The sequence below is a fragment of the Anabrus simplex genome, chromosome X, assembly GCF_040414725.1.
Source record: "Anabrus simplex isolate iqAnaSimp1 chromosome X, ASM4041472v1, whole genome shotgun sequence".
Lineage (NCBI taxonomy): Eukaryota > Metazoa > Arthropoda > Insecta > Orthoptera > Tettigoniidae > Anabrus > Anabrus simplex.
Window position 1 is genome coordinate 144,879,395 of NC_090279.1, and position 23,594 is coordinate 144,902,988.

Consider the following 23,594-nt stretch of genomic DNA (forward strand, 5'->3'; position numbering starts at 1 on the left):
CTAATGCGAGTCAATGCAGAGTTTCACTTAACCCCCTATAAGCATATACGGAGTGCACATTTTTCAAAAATCAAATAACGCCTGAGGGTATTGCACCCGTCCACCTCCCGAGTCCCAGACTAGCATTTATCTCAGGGGTGTCGGTTCATTATTTAAGTCATCAAATATAAATATAACGGCATAATAGAACACGGGGATGAACGGAGCAATTTAAAATTAAAATGGGGAAGGCTCGATTGTAACTTGAATTTAAGGACTCCATGATAGGACTAGGAAGTGACTGTTACTTTAAAAAGGGCATCATCTAACTACAATAAAAAGATTATGAGAGTGGTTTCCTTTGAAATCATTTGCCAGAAGGGGCGGTTTATTATGCCATCTGACGTATGAAACTTTGATACATTTGGCAACGATATTTGAATTTCCACACATGTTACATACATAAATCACTTGCCATACCGCAAGTGGTATCAATATCTTGCTGGGTTGCTTCTGAAATAAAATGACATTTTGGAGGTATAATTTACGGATCGATTCCATTTGAATCGAACCGTTGTTCAAAGATATAGCTTCCTTCTATCGGGAGCCCGAGCATAACCCATGTTACGGTCGGCTTCCCGATTTAACTAAGATGACGTACTCCGGCTATATACATTTTTCCGAGACCGGTGCTCGGACTGGGTAATGTTTCTCGTGAAATGCGAAAACTGGATTCCACGGACAGTTCCTATCTTACGATATCCAGCTGATGCCATACCACTGAATCAGCATTTATATTTTATTTACATGTGATTTGAAATGTTGCAAAGTAGCCTCAACAGACTACTGACACAGATGAGATAACGAGAAGCGGTTGGGAAATACCGTGGCAATGGCCCCCCTCGCATCGCGAGCGAAGTAAACAAACACGCAAGTATGTCTGTAACATCGTCCCATACGGAAACCGTACAATAACGAGGTAAACAAAATGATTCTAAATTCTCATTCTCATTATTCCACATACGAATAGAGGGATGTTGTCACCAAACAATTTAATCCACGATCGTCACAATATTCATGAAATTATCATCCTTGAAATTATTATTATTATTATTATTATTATTATTATTATTATTATTATTATTATTCAACGGTTCCTGGCACTGTCACGTTTGATTAATATCGTCATTATTATGCGGGATGCAAACACCAATGGTTATTACTGTTATTATTAGTATATCCCTCTCGTGGTTATTATTATTATTAATGAATAGGTGACTCAAGATTTTATTATTATTATTCACGTCACTTAAGAGGTTATTATTATTAATGGACCGGTCACTTCCGCCAAAATATATACAGATATCGGTCGCAATTACAAATATTTCACTGATCAACCAACGACCTCATTACTGTTATTATTATGACAATTATTATTATTAATCTGACCGCGATGATTTAACATCGTCCTTACATTATTATTATTATTATCGGTTGCATATTATCATTTAGATTCCCGTTTAACATCTTTATCAACGCTCATTTAATTAAAGCGGTCCAATCCTTTATCTGCAATATTTATTATTATTATTATCACGACATCATGATTGTCCTCGCTCGTCATTACAATGAATACAATATACGACCATTTATGTGGAATCTGAACTCTCATTATCCTTAGATGCGTTGTATCTCAACGAATAGCTGTGCAGTCTATTTATTTCGTACATGCTGTCACGGGTTCGAATGCTACCCGCTGCGTAACTCAGTATTTCTCTGTGACACTGCCCGTACATTTTACACTCATATCAATATCCTAAGTGTCTCTCGTACGGAATTTATTTTCCTTCCTATCTCAATATTCCTTGATTCGTTTATTTCTCACAGAATTATCAACTGACTTATTTATTCACTTCTGACATCGTACGACCTTTTATTATCTGACTGCAGATTCTTTAACATTTTTCTATCTCATTTTGACCTACGCCTTAGTTCATTTTCCACAAATAATCGAAACATCTTGAAATTATATTTACCAAAATTAGACAATCATGGTTTCGTAATATTAGTCCTACGTTTTCCGGCTAATGAATCGCAACTTTAAGACACGACATTTATACGTAAAAATATATTGGACCGTAATTTAAACCACACGTTCATAACATGTACGGATTATTAGCACCGATCTACATTTCAATATTATTAATTGATCAAATTAAATTACCACGCACTTTAATTCCGAATTAAAAACGACCTCCCGTCATTAAATGATTCCCAATAAACTCAACACCTGATCACATAAATTTATTATTACGCACTGCTCGCTAAATATTCCAATATCACATGAATTATTATTATATCCAAATTATATAAAAAATATCTTCTTCAAAAAAAAGTAGTTATATTATTTATTCATTATTATTATTAATAAAAAAAATAATTTTCGCCTGTAATACGGTAGTTCACTCTTAATATGTTTAACGCATAACCCCTTTCACAAACTCGATTTATTCTGGCACTAAACACTCCAGATATGATTTACTTTGAATATTATATTAATCGCATCTCACAAATTTAACAACATCACTTTGAAAATATGACCATATTAATTACAACAAAACACAACTGGTATGGCGAAGCTGGATTTTCCTTCAATGTCATTACATAGCTCGTTAAAATGACAAAACAGAAAAACACATATCGGGTCTTATTTAACTATAATAACCAAATCAAATGTAAAGAAAATTATTGACTACAAAGAAATATGAATGCATGCATGACTTAACGTACTACACAATATATACAAATTTACATCTCCAACAAACTGAATACATAAAAGACCCGATTATTTACATTATTATTATTTACTACTGTCCGTGCTACAAATTTAGGATGGGGTCGTTAAGCGACCCATCTTGTTACAGAAGGTAACCAAGTATAATCAAATTATTCCCATTTTTCCCATCACGATAACATTTCCCAAATATTATTTACAATTTAGTACTCATCTTAGTTATCGGTATTCCATTACAGCTTTGCAGATGAGAGGCTCCTCCGGCCCCTCTCTGCGTTTTACTCCTCCATTCTTGATGGCGTAGTTCCACAAACGATTTCCTGGCACGTTACCATTTTACACTGATATCTTGATTACCACAAACCTTCACCATTTACAACGTTAACACTGAATACTTTAACTTGGATACAACAAATTACTATCCTAGAACCAAGAATTTAATATTTACACTATTTAATCTTCGTCCAACTACCGCACAATGGACCTGGACACGTACGACGAGGTGTCAACTTTTACGCCCGTCGCGATATGCCCGATTCATACGGCATTCTTGACGTGTTCATGATATCGGTTCGATATAGCAAAGTACAGGCTACTATTCCCTGAAAGTACTGTTCGTCACACAGTCTGTTATGTACGTACTTATGGTGATATACTTTATACTACTCTCTTGCAGTGTAATTACTTTACATCACTGATATTCATAAATGACAAACACTGTCCTACGTTAACTATTTCTAGTTCATTTTGCTTGAGCGCGATCACATTTTACAAACACTGGTGGATGCTCGCGCCATTAAATGACTGTACGTCCGTAGAATTCTAAGTTAGCAGCGACCAACAGTTCAGCTCCCGAGATTCCGTTCAAGTGTGCTGCGACCGTCAATTCAGCTCCCGAGATTCACTTCAAGTGTGTTGGCGAGGATCCCTTGCCCCGTATATATGGATGAAGCCCTTTTCCCGCGGATTCGTTGACGTCATACCCCTGAGGGAGGGGTGGATTTTTCATATCGGTACTTGCACTCCGAATTGGAGGTTAAAATTTACATCAAATCAATCCACTCCGCTAGCATATCTGCTGGATTAAATATGAACTCCTGGTGATCACAGATTTAGGAGATACGGGTGGATTTAGCTCCTCACATTTCGCGCCTTCGGTAGCGTCCCTTACAACGTGGTCTTCTTTCAGCCAATGACATTCAAGCTGTCTGGTTTCCAAGAAATCCAGCCTCCAATTTATTTAATTTGCCAATAATTATTGATTATTTTTCCATGCGTGACATCTAATAAATTCATTACATCCATCCGTGTACTCACAATAATTTATTACTGATTACTTTTGTAGTTACGAAAATATCTCGTCCATCATTCCTTAAGATGGTATCCCTGAGCCTTCCATTAAATTTTTACGATTGGCCGGCAAGCGGTCACGTGATTTAGATCTCCACCTGCTCGAACCTAGGCCAGCGAATGTACACGCAGCCGCTGTAATTTTCCACGAGCTCCCGGAATTTCCGTCCTGCCAAAAATATCCCAAGTTATTACTCATGTTGTGAGTTTCCTTTGTATGATTCTCCCCCTTCTCTTTCTGACTAAGACTTATTTGTGGGCTCTGTATTTTCTTGTTCGGCAACTAATGAGATTCCCTGCTGTGAAGTAGCTAAAAGTTGTCGTGTTGAGCTAATCCGTCAGGCTCCAGTCTGTCGTCCTTCCTTCGCTCCGATTTCGACATTACATAAACGAAATATTTTCAACTACACTTCTGTATTTCAATAAATGTACCATATATTACTTTATCAATCAAATCATGACTGACTATGGGCCTAAGTCACTCGGGTTCAGTATTGATCCAAGGAACAAATTACAAGTAACACTATTTCCGGAACTGCGTTTAGGCCGGAAGTGATTTTCGGAACTTTTTTGTTATTTTGGCTCACAAAAGGAAATATTTCCGGGTCCTTTAGCCCTTCAAATTTCGGCAAAATTGAGAAAATTGCTTCATTTTATGTTTTTCGTAGTATGGGGACCCTTACTTTGTCTGATAAGAAATATTTTCAACATAAATAAATAAATAAATAAAAACGTTGTTTTAGTTGAGATGAAAAGCACGAAATGATTAAACTTCAACGACCACTGGATTCCTACCAACGATTTATTTAAAATACCGGGTATGCTGTTCATATCACCCCATAATATCAGGATCCCTCATGACTGAAGTCTGATAAACATCAGCAGGTGCACATTTTAACGATGGTGTTTAGAGTGGTAGCTGAAAATCAGCCACAGTATATTTCTTCTAAATCTACCTTTTTATCATCATTTCACAACTTAAAAACACGTTTGAGATCATTTCTCTCTATTCCAGTGCAACGCACAAATAAAATTAATAGATCATTAGTGGTGACCTGCGCCAGACTATGGAATTCCCTGCCAGCTCAGGTCGGAGGAACTAGCTTTTCATCACCATTTAAGGTCGCCTGCGGAGATTACCTGCTGAGGACAGGTGACTGAATGGCTGAAGTGTGAATGTGTGCGTGCCTGAGGATTAGTCAATTCTAAGAGTGTTTAATATAAATTAGTTTTACTATTAATTTAACTTTTTTTTGGCAAGTTGCTTTACGGCGCACCGACACAGATATGTCTTATGGCGACGATGGGATAGGAAGGGGCTAGGAGTGGGAACGAAGCGGCCGTGGCCTTAATTAAGGTACAGCCCCAGCATTTGCCTGGTGTGAAAATGGGACACCACGGAAAACCATCTTCAGGGCTGCCGACAGTGGGGTTCGAACCTACTATCTCCCGAATACTGGATACTGACCGCACTTAAGCGACTGCAGCTATCGAGCTCGGTATTAATTTAACTAGTAATTTATTTAAATTCATATTAATTTCATTAATGTATGTAGTTTTATCTATTTTAAGTATCTTAGCGTTTTAATATATTACTTAGTGTGTGGTTAAGTGTAAGAGAGTGCCTCGAGCCCAAACTTTTGGGCTGTAAGAAAAAAGGCACTAATTAATATAGGAAAATTAAAATCCACAGCCTGTTTCCAGTCATGCGACAGGGTCAGGAATGAAATGAATGAATCCACCATCTAGCGGCGAGCATACGAATTGTGCCGGCTGCCGAAGCCTGTCGCATTCCTCTGAGACAATGATTAATGACTGAGAGATGAAATTAAATGATAATGGAGAGTGTTGCTGGAATGAAAGATGACATTGAAAACCGGAGTACACGGAGAAAAACCTGTCCCGCCTCCGCTTTATCGAGCAAAAATCTCACATAGAGTGACCGGTATTTGAACCACGGAATCCAGCGCTGAGAGGCCGGCGCGCTGCCGCCTGAGCCACGGAGGCTCTACTAATAAATAAATAAATAAATAAATATATATATATATATATATAATACCAAACTTCAGCAGTCGATCGAAACACTCAGTGAACTGTAAACATCATCACGAAAGTGATAATCTCCTCGTAAATTGATTCCTAAGTCTTACTAAAAGAAGAGGAATTCTGGAAAGGTAGAACACAGCGGCGCGAACTTGTAAAATTAGCTCTTTACGAACTGCTGTACAGATTTCGTCTGTGCTAAGTCGGCGAGTCTTATAAGGCATGTTGTTTATAAAGCTAATCTCCATCCTCCATTTCTCATGTTCTCAAATCTCAGCCATCCTTTTTATTTCTCATAAAGAAAAAACCAACAGCGACGAAGAAGAAGTTCAGTAACGATCAAAACGAGTTGGGAATGTGTTTGAAATTGGGCATTCGGCACATCGACTAAGTACCGCCTTGTTATAGGCTACCCCTCCAGCGCCTGCCATTTTAGAGATTTTCTTATACACCTTCCTGTTTGTTATTTACTTACGTATAGACTCATTTAACAAACGTGTTGGGATACAAATCGATGTTCAAGTGGAAACAAATGCAAAATATAACATATAAAATAAGGAAGGAGAAAGAAATTCTGTTTCTGTGGTAATTCTTTGACGTGTTAAGTCACTCAAATTATTAGTTTGATTCCATTGGTATTCAAGTGTAATTTTTGGTCTTGTGATTCTGACCACGTACCGCATAGTTGAATGCGTTTACTGTCCGCTTGCAGGAGCAAGTGTCGCGGAGATGACGGAATTCTCTGTCCACAGATAAAAAGTGCCATCTTCTCAATAAGTTTAATCACTATTCGAGCGCTAACAGGTAGCTAAGGTATCAGTATTCCACCTTGATTTTATCTTAACAGCGTGTTTCACTTCTACGTTCCCTGAATACATCCAACTCCATTAATCGCTTGTATAGGACAGCCACTACTCCAAGAATTACTATCATTATTATTGTTAATAAATAACAATGTTATTGGCTTTAAATCCCACAATTTTTATGGATTTCGGAGATGACGGAATTTAGTCCCGCAGGATTTCTTTTGCGTGTCAGTAAATCTACCGACACGAGGCTGACGTATTTGAGCACCTTCAAATACCACCGGACTGAGCCAGGATCGAACCTGCCAAGTTGGGGTCAGAATGCCAACGCCTCAACCATCTGAGCCACTCAGCCAGTCATTATTATTATTATTATTATTATTATTATTATTATTATTATTATTATTATTCCTTTCTCCATTAGGGTCCTCTGGGGACCTCGAGACAATTTCAATGTTTCATTCTTTGTTGTTCCTTCTTCTTCCTCCAATACTCCTTCATCTGCTCACTATGCCTCCTTTTCTTCTCCTCGGACAATTTTGAGCCTGTTTCCAACCCTTCCTCCCTGGAATTCTTCCATTTTTAACACTTTTCTTCTAAAAATCTCCCTCTCCCTCTCTCTCTCTGTTGCTTCTTCTTCTTCCCTTAGCCCATGGTGTTTCTTCCCAAATCTTTCTTGACATCATGAATCCAGGCTTTTGTCGACGTCTTGTTCCAAAGATATTTGAAGATCTGTTTGGTTAACCTGTTATCATCCATTCTGTATAAATGTCCAAAAAATATCAATCGCCTCTTCCGCATTGCATCTGTTATGTTTTCTATGTTCCGGTATATGTCATCATTACTTCTTGATTTCCAGAGTTCTGTAGTTTTAGCAGGCAGAGTATTTACCGTATAATTTTTCTTTCCAGTACTTCTAGTTTATTCAACTTGTAATTCAGTACTAGACATTCACTTGAAAATAGGCGTCCCGGTTTGATTTGACTACTGTGTTGTAGTGTGGTATTTTGAGGTTTTTAGATAAACACGTTTTGTTGTAGATACTCCTAGTTATACCGTATGATCTTTCCATCTTGTGTATGCTTTCTTCTGCAGCGGATTTTTTCAAACAATTTTCGTGAATAGTTTCTCCCAAATATTTGAATTTCTTTACCTTCCTTATTCGACCAATTTGAGTTATTACAAATTCTGGAGCTTTTTCCTCATAAATTATTATTATTTTTATTATTATTGTTATTATCTTATACATTTTGGTTATGTACTGTTGTATCTTTGAGCGTTTAGTCTGCAACCCTCTGTGAATGTATTAAACGCCAAATGATTATGTGACAACTGTTTCGGTACCGATTGCGCAATCCGTTTTTCGATCCGTCACCTGCAATATTTTGTCCACCATTTTAATTTTTCAGGAGTAAAACTTTTTAAGCATTTGAACTGTTTGTAATTTTTCCGTCGGTTACAGACTAAAACCTGTAATTTTTCCAAAGTTCAAACTTCTAACTCATTTGGAATAGTGCGTCCCGCCATTTTGAATTTTCGGGGGTAAAAAAATTAAGCATTTGGACTTTTGGGAATGTTTAAATCTGAGAGTTGGTAAACATGAATGTCAGAGAGTTAGCCACGTGGCTTTATGGTATAGAGATGTACGAATCCTTGAGCTATAAATGATATTACTCTTCTAACAATACTTCTACTCCACAACATTTATTCGTGAAAATGCTTGGAAAAGGAAAAAAATCCCTCTAGAAACATATCTCGCGGCCAGGCGTAATTCATGCAAGGGCCCAGTACAGAGCCGCGCGCTGGTAATTGAGAAACACTGGTCTAAAGGGCCCTAAAGTATCGATACATGCATTGGTCAGGCAGTTCAGTGACGCAATGGAGTACTCCAAGGTGCTTCAATAGCAGCAGTGGTGACAGGCGGTATGCGGAATGCTTGTATCTTTCTCTGGTTTATGAAGGTAAGATTTCAAGCTTGAATTTCAATATTCAGGGCATTCCCGCCGTAGATTTTCTAAAATATGTCTGATATAATTTCAAAGATAGCCATAGGTAACGCAAAACTAAAGTAAAAATATTCGCAAGTTTGCGCTCTGTCACTATTTGAATCTTTTCGTTTTCAGGATAATTCTTCAAATTTCTAGTTTGTTTATAGTCGATAAATGCCTGCGATATAAGATTAATAAGCAAATTTTGTGCTGCCACTTTAGGGGAATCTTGAAAAAACATTAAGTCAGTAATTAATAGACACATTACCTCAAAATGCTACTGAAATATTGTTTAAAAAAACGCATTATTATCTGTACTTGCAATGTAACCCTTGCGGAACAAAACCTCATACCTTACAACGCTCTTTCTATCCATTATTTTCCCTAAGTCTGGTCACGCCTCCGAGCCACATATGGATATACAGTCTATCAGAACAATTGTTGCTGAATTCATTTTCCTATGCTAATGTGTAAAGGAAAATGAAACTTACCGTGCCGTACTGTACGAATATATTTTTGAATGCGTATTTACGCAATCCCAAAGTATAAGTTGTTTGGGGTTCATTTTTCTTACACATAATGTATTGATGTACATCATAGAATAAATAAGTTGTGCATTACTTAATGCCAAGTTTGCTCCATTTCTAGTCCTGGCGCTTTCCTATACCATCGTCATGGAATGTTCCCGATGGTCACCACCACTACTGTCACCCAGTAGGTAAGGGTTATTCTGCCCGAAGGCAGGTCCGAACCTCCGCAGAGGTGTTCCCGAACCGGAGTTTACGTGCGGTAGGGTGGCCAGTTCCTTTCCGCTCCTCCATTCTCTTAACCCCCACCAACAGCGCGTGGCAACCCATCCAACTCCTGACCACGCCCAATGTTGCTTAACTTCGGAGATCTCACGGGATCCGGTGTTTCAACACGGCTATGGTCCAGTGGGTCTGCCTAAATTCCTATTACATACTTACAAGGGACCAAGTAAATAACATTTTGAATACGAAGTCATGACCAGAAACGCACTGTTTGCCCGGTACAACCAAATCACCTCCAAGTGTGCTGCGTCAATGAGCGTAGTGCGGTACGTACTGCACCCTTGGAGAGTCAACATGATGGGTGCAGTACGTTGTTTCTTCGTCCACTTACAAGAACAGCTCGACACGGGTGACTATTCTCTTCGATGCATATCATAATCCTGTACACTCAGAAACACCATACAGTCGAACACCCACCGCTACCATAACCCTGACTCCATCATGCTCTTGAAAATCCGACTCTTCACTTCACCTAAGGGAAACAGTTCAGACGCGGGATATGTAAACGCGTGCAGGTGTTTTGCTTGTGGCCGGAAAACGGTACGATTCTTACATAAAATATTACCTACTCGGCCCCTCCTTCAAGCCCTCAAATTCTGTAATAGGGATTTTATTTTATAGAGAAATGGACATTGGGACGGGGGACGGCACAGTGATTTATCTGAGTGTAAAGTGACGGACCTTGTGGCACTGTTTTCGTTAAGCACATCGTACGAGGTTGGAATTCTGATTTTGTCTTACAGAGTAAAATATTCTTAAAGTGTCGTTGTAAACATTTACACCCTCGGCTATGATGTTACAGAACTTTTTTCATCTCTTTTCTTCAAGTTATGGTCCGCTAGGGCCAACATGGCAATTTCAATTCGTCAGCCTTCGATGATTCCTTTCCTTTCCTTTCCTTCCAATATTCCTTAATCATTTCGCTGTGTTTCTCCTTTCTTTCCTCAGATCATTTTGTGCCACTTTTCGTTTCCTCTTTGCCTTTTAATCCTTCCGAATTTAACACTTAATTTCTAAAAATATCCTTCTTCTCTTCTCTTCTCTTCTCTTCTCTTCTCTTCTCTTCTCTTCTCTTCTCTTCTCTTCTCTTCTCTTCTCTTGTGTTACATTTCGTTCAGAAATAATAATTATTATTATACGTCTGCCCCTCACTCCCGTTTCTTGATACGTGATCGGGAATGAGGTGAGATGAAATGAATTTATATGACATGTTTCACGGCTGGGTGCCCTTCCTGACGCCAACTTCAGTTGACGAGCTAGTGAAGATGATACGACCGATGGTGAATGAAATTAGGTACGGAGGAGGAAGGGATCAGCTGTTGCCGATGAATAGCACCTGACCCGGCATTTGCCTGGAAGGGAAAATAGAAAACCACGATAAACCATTCTGGGTTCAAACCCACGCATCTCCCGACTTTAAAGCTCGGCGCGCCAATATGCATGGCCACTCCGCTCTATTATTATTATTATTATTATTATTATTATTATTATTATTATTACTTCCGATGAGGCCTGCTAACGACCACGTGCCAATTTCAATCCAACTCCTCATACTTTGTTGTTTTCTCTTCGGTTCCTTCCAATATTCTTTCATCTTTTCACTATGCTGTTTCTTTCTGTCCTCGACCACTTCGCACCAGGTTTCTTGTTCCACGGCCAACTGGATCCCTCGCTGCGCTCCTAGCTAGAGCGACGCATCAAGTCGGCCGTGCCTGTTCAATCTTCCTTGGAATCCTTCCATACTTACTACCCTCTTTCTAAAAATCTCTCTGTCCATAGTTTCTTCTTCTCTTATATTATTTTTTTCTGAATCTTTCTTGAATCCAGCTAGGTGTTGCCGTTTAATCCCAAAGATAATTGAAAATCCTTTTTGTTAATCTGGAATCATCCATTCAGTACATATGTCCAAAAAATTGCAATCTCCTTTTTCTTATGGTTTCTGTTATGTTTTCTATGTTCCTGAATATCTCATCATTAGATCTTAATTTCCATACTTCCGTTGTATTATATCGTCACTCGACCGGTAAAAGGTTGTATTCCACAAAGCTCTTCCTATCGATTATTCTCCTTAAGACTGGTCACACCTCCCAGCCACGTATGGATATGCAGTCCATCAGAACAAATTTTGTTGTGTTCATTTTCCTATGCCCATGTGTAAAGGAAAATGAACCTTACAATACCGTACTGTAGGAATGTACGTTTGCATTACGTATTTACGCACTCCTAGTGTACAATGCATGTAAGGTTCATTTGCGTTTAATCGTCGACGTAGGAAAACGAACACAACGGACATTGTTCTGATGGACTGCGTGTCCACATGTGGCTGGGAGGCGTGACCAGTCTTAAGGAGAATAATGGATAGGATGAGTATTGTGGGATACAAAGTTTTACCGGTGAAGCAACAATATTATTATTATTATTATTATTATTATTATTATTATTATTATTATTATTATTATTATTATTATTATTATTATTGGGGGAGTAATTAGCTCAGTGGCTCAGCTGCTGGCTTCCAACGCGGAAGGGTCTGTTTCGAGTCCCGGTCGGTCATGGGTTTAGATTTTCATCTCACGTGGCGTCAGGAAGGAAAAAAGGAGTGTGTCTCAGTCAAGTGTCAAATCATTCCCGGAATCAAGAAGTACAATAGACACATAGAAGAATAACACAATAAATCACGTGTTAGAAAAAACAATAAACTACAAAAAACGCTAGTAATAAAAATGATCGCACAGATCTTCCGAGAATTACAACTCCACGCCAAGACTGAACCGTTGTCGTGAATTCTTAACGGGTATTTTATTTACTGGTTAATTCCTTCTAGTCATGGAATGATTTCGGAAGCGTAATGCAGTTGGCCTATTTCAGAATTATTATGTACAAGTCTGCTAAAGATAATGATCAATATGACCTCGAATTTTTGCCCTTAATGCAGAATACAGCAATCACCTTCTTCGTTTTCGAATCTATGAGATGATCGTAGGATGGTCACGATGTTTATTTGGATAAAACGCAGATAAAAATTCATCACGTTGGACATAAAATTTGCTATGAACGCTGCATTCAAGGTCATTATCAAGCTCTAGATTCCATTAGTAATGAAGTATGGCTGGTAAGTTAATATCATGACGTAATAGAGGTTGGTTTTGTCTCCATGTTGGCTGAGCACGGCCTCCTGCAAGCAGAACGGCAGGCGGGCCGGTCATGGCCTCCTACTGGTGTTGGCCTGGTCGCTTGCTCTGCCATTAGCTCACATTATGTACACTCTTTTTAACCTTTTAAGTGCTGAGTTACCAGTTGACTGTTTGGTACCTCAGTGCTGAGTCTTTTCGTTCGTATGTAAAAAAAATTGTAGAAGCCCCAATTTTTAACTTCTCAGTGGGGTGATTAGCTTAAAATATTTATAAATGTTGGTTGTTTATAAATCTAAATGCAAATTGTAAATCCTACACTTATGTTCAACGTTATTTTGAGAGAAAACAAAGTTACACTTACAGTGGTCTGCCAGTTTATTATACTCAATGGTAGGTACTGTATTTTTAAAGACGTCTGTGTGTCGTTTACGGAACAATGGAGAGGGATCAACACGAGCTAGTTTAAAGCTACTAACTTCTATCTCAAACAAAGATTATACAGCCACGCTGGATACTGCACCGAGACATGAGCCAAAATCTGTTACAGCTAGCCCAGAGAATCAGGAAATTAATATCTGGGACTGGCCAACAAATTCTCTTGACTTGAACCCAATAGAAATCATTTGTTTAACACAGAGGAAAGAAATCAATCCTGAAGGAGTTATTAACAACAATAATATGCGCATAGAAAGAATAAATGAAGCTTGGAGATTCCTAGGAACTGGCAAGAAAATGCATTTCAAGTGACTGCAGCTAGGTCTTACTTCATAAAGTACCTATTAATATTTTAGTTAGTTCAGTGTGAAGAAAATTGTTGATTATCAAATCGTTTTGTATAAGAAATGTATTGTAAAACATGTAAAATATTCACACAATACAGGGAGTGTAATCAATCACCAGTCCATATATACTACCAGCATATATCCCAAAAAATTAAGAAAAATCTTATTCACTCTGTGAGTATAATAATTGGACAGACAGCTGTATGTGCCCATGCGTGCATTATCTTTATATAAAGTAAATAACCTAAAATAATATTATTTCCTATAATCAGTAGGCAACTAATACATGCAACTTCTTAGAAGTATAAATTTTAAAATACTTTCCAAACCTGGAATGTGGTGATAGCTAAATATTGTCTACTGGTTGTTTGTGATGCCGATTTGTTCAACTATCTGCACCAACTCCACTGGCACAAAATTTCTAAAAACTCAATCATTTTCGAGTTGTCACCAAACACTACTTGGCCCTCAGAGCCTGTAACAGTTACCTGAAACTCTGGTGAAGAAAAGTAATCCGTACGCCACGAAATTAGTGATAAAATTGCTTTTGTACTCTCCGTGTTTTTCTTCTTTCGTTGAGGAGGAGGCTGTGTTTTTCTCTCACATACAGTATTTTCGGCACTCTGTCTATCACTCTCACTTCCAAAATCGCTTAAAAATTCCTTAAAATGATCATCTCCATCATCACGTTCCGCTCCGGTTAATAATTGAAAGATTCTGCGAACCGAAATAACATCGTCACAAGATCAAATAGATTGTTGTTCCGCCATGTTTGTTTACATCACAGATGAACTCCACAGACGTCTACAAAAAGCTCTGTAAGTTACTTCCAGAAGCTATAATCTCTGATCAGATAGTTTTACATAATGCCCAACATATGGCAGAACATGTCAGAGATCAAATTCGCACTCGAGAGCGAACCGGGAAACTCAAAAAATTTAAAAATCTCGCGCACGCTCTATAGGCGGGCGTAGCACAGTTTATTGTCTCAATGAGTCTTATTTTATTTTATTTGAGGAAAAATACCTTTTTTGCTAGAGTTTTTGCAACATTTTAACATTACAGTGATTATGACGATGATGGTACATTATTAGATATAAGGCTTTTGAGGCGTTTGCTTTAGTGGCAGGCTTAAGACAAAACGCCGCTTTATAGAACAACGCTGGAAAGTCATGCATCTGATTTTTTAAATGCTCTGATGGTGGGAAAAATACTGTAACTAAGTCCCTCAGTCCCTCATCCGAAACTTGGACTTTCCATTACGATGGTATAGGAAGGTGATAGGACTGCAAGAGGAGCAAACTTGGCCTTATTTATTCGATGAGATACATCAAGACATCCTGTGACTTAGCGGCACTGAAGATGTCGTAGTTATTAAGTTTCAACGACGGTCCCAGCTAGGCACTTTGCAGACGATTTAAATTGTACCTGTGGTTAGTTTTGGGCAGGTTTGAATTACGCCGATTACCATTACATTAGTCGACCTAGTCCAATGATTTTCAGAATCTAAACATAGATGTTAAGTAATAAAAACAACAAAGAACTTTTTCAAGGCCCGATATCACTAATAGGTACTGAAGGACTTTTTTCTGTATTGCTTTACACAGAAATTAAAACCAATATAAAAATTGATGACGGAAGAATTGATCAGGTGAAACAATTCTGTCATCATGGTAGTATGATAACAGGGGATAATAGATGCTTCCTGGAAGTAAAGAGAAGAATAGCATTGGCAAAACAGGCATTTATCAGCAAAAAGAACATTTTAACCAGCCCACACATGAATATGGATGTCAGAAAATCCTTTGCAAAATCATTTGTATGGAGTACACTTCAGTATGGAAGTGAGAGTTAGACTCTGGGTAAATTAGAAAGGAATCGACTTGAAGCCGCTGAAATGTGGATATGGCGGAAAATGACCAGAACGAGCTGGACAGAAAAAAAACCAACCTGGAAGTCTTAAGGGAAGTTAAGGAAGAGAGAAAATTTTTAAACGATATGGAAAACAGGAAATTATAATTTATTGGACATGTCATCAGACACAATACTACCATCACTAACATACTTGAAGGGAAAGTGCTGTGAAAGAAAGGCAGAGGAAGACCTAGAGTGAAGTATTTGGACGACATCAAGGTTAGGTTGTGTCAATTACATGGAACTGAAATGAACAGCCAATGAAAGAAGAGAGTGGTTTCATCGACAATATTGATTGATTGGTTTACACAGAACCGACACCTTTAACAGCTATAATGCAACTTAATGGCACATTTTCTTTCTCAGCAGCATAATGGATGACTAAAATGAAATTTGATACAGAAAAATATACAATTCTTTCCCAACATCGCCTTAGCCACGTATGCAAAATGGTGGCTGTATAATGTATACACTAGGGCCTCTCAAACGCCCAAAATCTCACGGGTGCAGATAGAGGCGCAAGAGCTCCGTGCACTGTGCATCGCTGCCGCTCGGCATGACTCGCATCAACGCTTCGTCTCTGGGCTACTCGGCTAAGCTCGGCTCAACTCGCCTATACTCGGCTCAAGTCAGCCCGGATTTTGAGCGCTACGGCGCAAGTGGGGCAGAGGGAGACAGGCGGAGCGAGCGAGACAGGCGTGAGGAAAGAGAGAGTAAGCGCTATTTCTCCAAATCGAGGAGTGGGGGGTCTGCACTCTGGTCAACCAAGCCAAGTTGTCTTTTGCACCGTGCACAGTGCATGCACCACGCGCATGCACCCTGAGAGGCCCTGGTATACACATTTGCCATTTTTCATTATAAAACCAAACCAAACCCCATGGCACTACATCCCTTGAAGGGCCATGGCCTACCAAGCGACCGCTGCACAGCTCGAAGGCCTGCAGATTATGAGATGTCGTGTGGTCAGCACGACGAATCCTCTCGGCCGTTATTCTTGGCTTTCTAGACCGGGGCCGCTGCCTCACCGTCAGATAGCTCCTCAATTCTAATCACGTAGGCTGAGTGGACCTCGAACCAGCCCGCAGGTCCAGGAAAAAATCCCTGTCCTGGCCGGGAATCGAACCCGGGGCCTCCGGGTAAGAGGAAGGCACGCTACCCCTACACCAGGGGGCCGGCATTTTTCATTATAACATTTACGAATATCAATAATTTCAATAATTCTTTTTTAAATTTACTTATAATTGTTGTCTCTACAAGCCCTAGTAGCAAAGCAAAAGCAAAGTCATGTCCGTACAGGCCATGAAGGCCCTTGGAGGGGTGGAAGGTAAAGGCTTCCACTATCCTTAAGCTCGGCAGTTGATGGGGTAGAGTGGTTAGCTCTACTCCCGGCTGCCTTTGCCCCCAGGAATTAACCTGGTAAACATTTTTAGTGTAGACTGAGTGAACCTCAGGGTCATATGCACCTTCGGAAGTGGAAATCTCGTTTCTTAAATTTTACGACTTCCTGACGGGGATTCGAACTCACTTCCTTCTGGGCGAACTGAGCAGGCTTTTACCGCCTCGGCCAGGCAACCCCTAAACCCTAGTGGAATAAGTGAATTATTTAAAGTATCAATATTCTTCTTGTTTTTACGCACAGAAATTTTGTTCAAGTTTCGACGTGTTTTTAAAATTAAGCTATAAAAGGCAAAGCTCCAGTTCTACTAAGTGTTGTCGTTCTCTATACACTGCAGAAGAGTACAAAGTTTTAACTGAGTATCTTGAAAACTCCGGGAGTTATCAGGAAAACAGGTTTTACAGAAAACTAGCGACAAATTTACACTAATGTTGGAGAGCTTCTTGAATTTAAAAGGCTAAGGTGAGCTACGGCTAAGCCTCCGTGACTCAGGTGGCAGCACGTCGGCCTCTCACCGCTGTGTTCTGTGGTTCAAATCCCGGTCAGTCCATGTAAGATTTGTGCTTTTCTCGAAGTTCTCCGATTTTCCCTGTCACCTTACATTCCAACGACACTCTCCAATATCGTTTCATTTCATCTGTCAGTCATTCATTGCCCCAGGTGAGTGCGACATGCTTCGGCAGCCGGTATAGTTCCTATCCACGTGGCTAGATGGGAGCTTTATTCATTCCATTCCTCACCCGGTCAAATGACTGGAAACAAGGTGAGGAATTTCAAGGTGAGGAACGAACCCCCCCCCCCACTCTTTAGGGTATAACGTGGGAAGTATTATAGATACCGACGAAATTTCAAACCAGATTCATAAAAGATTTTTCGTAGCACATTGAGAAATTATATTTTTCCGACCCGCGAAGGTGTTGGTCCCGCCTTAAGAGGAAGTACACCTCTTAACACTAATGATAAAAAATAATAGTCGAGGTCCAACATTTCGAAGTACGACAGTCTTGAAAAGGAAAAAAGGAGTGCCGAAAAAGGGTGTAAATGAGACTGGCTTGGTCTTATAAATCTAATACTCTTGGACAGGGTTGAGAACAGAAGTTGGCCAGGGAGGCAGGCAGACACTTGAAACTGGAAGTAATATCGGAATAGCTAAGAATCCTTTGGTCACTATTGCGTGCTCCGCAGTTGAGAGCCCACGACTTTTACAGCCAGGCCTTACCGAGGATGTAAAATACTTAACAAACAAGCGAAAATCATATAATGAGCTCCTCGTCCTGCATTTATGGTGCGAAATGGTCTTCAAATAGTTTGTGGCGTATTCGTGTTGAAAATATACAACCTGTAAAGCCGCCTCTTGGATTAGTGGTAGAAGGTCAGCCTCAGTGTCCCAAGATAGCGGGTTCAAACCCGGCAGAGGTAGTGATATTTTTGAAGTGCGAATAAAAGTCCATTCGTCACTCCATGTCGTACGATGTCGACATGTAAAAGATCTCTCGTGACACATCGCACCTCGGGAAGAAGAGAGCCGTAAGTGCAAAAATAATACTTCTGAGATTATTGAAATGTAAGAATTAAAATATATATAAAAATATATAAAAATCTTAACTTACCCGAACCTTTTAAATCTTACCTTGCATTTATCTCAGAAGTATCATTTTATATTTGTGGCCCCCTTCTTCCCAAGGAGCAACATTTGTTTACCCTACAAAATTCATTAATACTCAGACCATGCAATTAAAATTATTATTATTATTATTATTATTATTATTATTATTATTATTATTATTATTATTATTATTATTATTATTATTATTATTATTATTCAGTCCTGTTGTGCAGAGGTAGCATGCCTGTCTCTTATTCCGAGACCCTGGCCTCGTTTTCCACCAGTTGAAGGATTTTAATTCTGGACTTGGTAGCAGAGCGTGGTTCACTTGATACGAGATTTTCTCAAGCTCTTACTTACATGAATAAAGAGCACAGTGAGAAGATGACGCTACTGACCTAGTACCAGGTGTATGCATAAGTCTTTTTCACTAAGAGATGGCGCCAGTGAACAGTATGCAACATATGAATTTGACACATACGTCAGTTTGTTCGTCTAACATTAACCTACCAACACACATAAGTTGAGTCCGCCAAACACTAGCGTCTGTGTTGTATCGTTCCGTGATCATGTCGAAGATTTTGGCTGAAAAAGAACATTTGCGGCACGCATGGCTTTCCTTACTTAATCGAAATAAAAAGGGTGTGAAAAGTCATCGTTTGCTGGTAGAAACATATGGTGAACGCGCTCCATCGATTAGAACATGTGAGACAACACGAAGGCCAAATCGCTTCGGCAAGAATACCATGCTTTGTGTCTGGTGCGACCAGAGCAGTATTGTGTATTATTAACACTTGAAGCCTAGCAAAACCCTTAACGCACAACGCTATTGCCAAGAAATGATTACTTTAAACCACGCATTGATCGAAAGACGACCGAAATGGGCCAGAAGAGTTGGTTATTCTGTTACACGACAATGCGCCGTCTCACACAGCAAAACCAGAGAAAGATACCTTGAAACCGCTTGGATGGGACATCCTTCCGCACCCGCCGTACTGCCCCGACCTGGTGTCATCTATCACCTCTTCGCATCAGTGGGACACGCGATCGGAGAGCAGCACTTCAGCAATTTCGAGGAAGTTGGAAAATGGCTCGACGAATGGTTTGCGCAAAAGACAAACAGTTCTTCTGGCATGGTATTCATAACTTACCTGAAATACATGTGACGTGTGTAAAAGCCGATGGCCAATATTTTGAATAAATAAAAAATAAACTTTCCTTGAAAATTACGTGCTTTTTACCACAAAAAAACCGGCGAAAACGTTCGCAAACACCTCGTATAGATAGACTAACACTGGTTGTCGTGGTTACAATGTAGTCGAGAAACTGATGACGATAATACAGACAGAACCAGAAAGATATCCATATTAACGAGCGGGCAAATACTTGAAAGTCGCAGTAACGCCCGAATCCCCCGCGGTGTAGGGGCAACTTATCCGCCTGTCACCCGGCGGCCCCGGGTTCGATTCCCGGCCGGGTCAGGGGTTGTCAATTGTAATGATTAATATCCCTGACCGGGGGACTGGGTTTTTGTGAAGTCCTTCATCTTCCTTTCCTAACACACAACATTCCACACTACCGCCATTCCAATTACACGCAGGTTCATACAATATGGTGCCAGTAAGGGCAAAAGATCCACATGGGTGGACACCCCGAACAAATAGCATTTAAAACCGCCAGAATCAGCTAGGTGCCCCTTAGTCTCATAAAATATTCTCCGAAGTTTATAACTCCTGAATTTTATGACAGCCAGCCCGTACAGTGGATTTATTCCCTGTAATACCGTGTTCCCTAGCACGAGTCACTTCCAAACATCCTCCAATAGTTGACACATTTAATTGGTCTCTCACACAATAACGCATTTTTATACGAATGTTAATTACTAATCTGTGTACGCTTTTAATTAATTGCTCTGCTCTTTATTTAATAGTTTAGTTTTATGCAAATAATATTTTATTTATTTTAGAGTCCAATATTTACTACCGATTTTTTGTTTAAATACTTTTTAAAACTATTTGACCTCTTTACCTAAAGTGTGTTTAATATTATCCACATCTAATTACGTATTTATTTATTTATTTATTTATTTATTTATTTATTTATTTATTTATTTATTTATTTATTTATTTATTTATGTACTTCAAACCAGATTTCATCACCTCCCACTAGGACTTCCATTTCTTATTTCTTGCTGTAAGAATATACTCGATACTCGTTTATGGGGCAGAAAATTTGGCAGTGAACGGCAACGTGTTGAGCAGAGCAAAAGTGTTCGAAATGTGGATATTCAGAAGAATGTTTATTGTTTCACCATACCATGAATAACGAAATGCTAAGTAGTATCCAGAACTGTCGAGAACTGATCAATATAGACAAGGGATGTAAAATGGTCAGGACTGAATTCCCATTATCTTCCAAGGCCGGACTAGGATCGAACAGACTTCACCAAGATTCTGAGCAACCTTCATTAATGGAAAAGGCAACAAAATAAATAGGAAAACTGCACCATACAAAGTGGATACACTGACTCCAGACATATTTGATAAGTTGCCAGTCACAACCTGGTAGTGAATATTCCTTAGCAACCTGGTCATTAACAAAAAAATTAGTTTTTCCTAATTATAGGAATATATTTTACGGGAAACTTCTTTAGATTTATTTTCGTTAAGAATCGTATTCGTAACGATCACATAAACCAGGAGATGCCGCAATTATGATCATGATATCAACAGTCACATATAACTGGAGGTCCTGTGACTATGATCACGATGTCAACAGTCACATTAAACTGGAGGTCTTGTGGCTGTGATCACGATATCAACAGTCACATAAAACTGGAGGTCCTGTGACTATGATCACGATGTCAACAGTCACATAAAACTAGAGGTCCTGTGACTATGATCACGATATCAACAGTCACATAAAACTGGAGGTCCTGAGACTATGATCACAGTACCAACAGTCACATAAAACTAGAGGTCCTGTGACTATGATCACGATGTCAACAGTCACATAAAACTGGAGGTCTTATGGCTGTGATCACGATATCAACAGTCACATAAAACTGGAGGTCCTGTTACTATGAACACGATATCAACAGTCACATAAAACTAGAGGTCCCGTGACTATGATCACGATATCAACAGTCACATAAAACTGGAGGTCCTGTGACTATGATCACAATATCAACAGTCACATAAAACTGGAGGTCCTGTGACTATGATCACGATATAAACAGTCACATAAAACTGGAGGTCCTGTGACTATGATCACGATATAAACAGTCACATAAAACTGGAGGTCCTGTGACTATAATAACGATATCAGCAGTCACATAAAACTGGAGGTCGTGTGACTATAATCACGATATCAACAGTCACACAAAACTGCAAGCTACGTTGCCAACGCAATCTACGTTCGTCATTAAGTACTTAAATGAAGTGTACTTCAGGGATAGAACATCGGGATTTGATTTAAAGAACCGGTACGACACTATTTTTAAGTTTTTGTTGACTTGTGTGTGTAGTATTTTAATTGTTATTATGGACTCAGATTCGATAAAAGCTTTCGATAATACACGAGTTCATGATGTCGTGTCAAACATATTAGAGCACTAGTCCAAAACACAACTCTGCTATGTGTATGTGTGCGAAGAGTGGGTCGCGTTCTCCAGATGCTGCGGTCGGGAACAGATCGATAGTATCGGCCTCTGAGTCATCCCTCCAGTATGTGCGGTTTGTGTTCTGGTGAGCGTCTCATCTTGAAGGAGGTCCCAATGTATCTCCTGACATTCTGTAAAATTAATGCCTTCTCATATTAAATAGCAGCCACAATTTCCTAAACAGCCACATAAAATTAGAGGTTCAGATGCTATGATTACGACATCAACAGTCTCACAAACATTGTGTACAAACAGGTGTTTTTTTTTAAATCTATCAAAATCATTCGATTTTGAATAGTCTTCTTTGATTTCTAAACTGTTTAGTGAACAATAGCAACAGATTACACAGTATACTTTTACTTTTAGGCAAAATAGATCTACGGTCATTGGATAATTAATAATAATAATAATAATAATAATAATAATAATAATAATAATACGGTATATTTCTATGCGTCAGAATGCCTTATCCTCTCTCAGAAATGTGAGTTCGCTAATCATTGCTAGGTACTTTTCTTTGAGGGCAAACTTCTTACATAATTCGTGCAGTAAAAGAGGATTTTGAAGGTGATTACTTAACTACAGAGGCTTTCAGACTGAACAAAGTGGTCTCTAACGAGGATGCATGTACAGAATGAATCTTTGTTAATACACTCATGTTCATAAAAAATAGAACAACTTTAAAGACTAGAGATAGGAACTTCATATACACAGAACATGTTCATTAGTATGATCTGCAGAAACGATTAGCATTTCAGTCACCTAGGTTCAGCATATGTCCAATTGCGTAATAGGCACCGGTTCCTCCATGGGCACTGATAACTTGTTGAATACACGATGGCATCGACGCAATGTATGACAACAATGGCGTCTTTGAGTAAAGCCATCCATGCTGCAATCACTTCGTTCGACAGTTCATCTTGGTGGTTGGCATTACGTCACAGCACCGCGCCCGTCGTTTCACCATATCCCACACATTTTCGATTGGCAACAAGTGCAGTGCAACAGTCTGACATCTTGTGACAAGAAGAAGGCGCGTGTTCGTGCAGTAACATGTGGTCGCGCCTTGTCCTGATGAAATGTGGTGTCTGAGGTGTCGTGCAGACAGGGTATGGCTATGGGTCGCAGGATGTCATTCACGTAAACTGTCACAGTGCCCTGGACATGCACCAACTGTGATTTGTGGTTGTACCCAATAGCATCTCATACAATAAGGCCTTGAGTTTTCGCTGTATGTCTTGTGGGAATGCAGTCAATGTGATGCCTCTCCCCCAGTTTGCGGCGAACCAAAATGCGGCCATCATTTTCAAACAAACAGAACCTGGATTC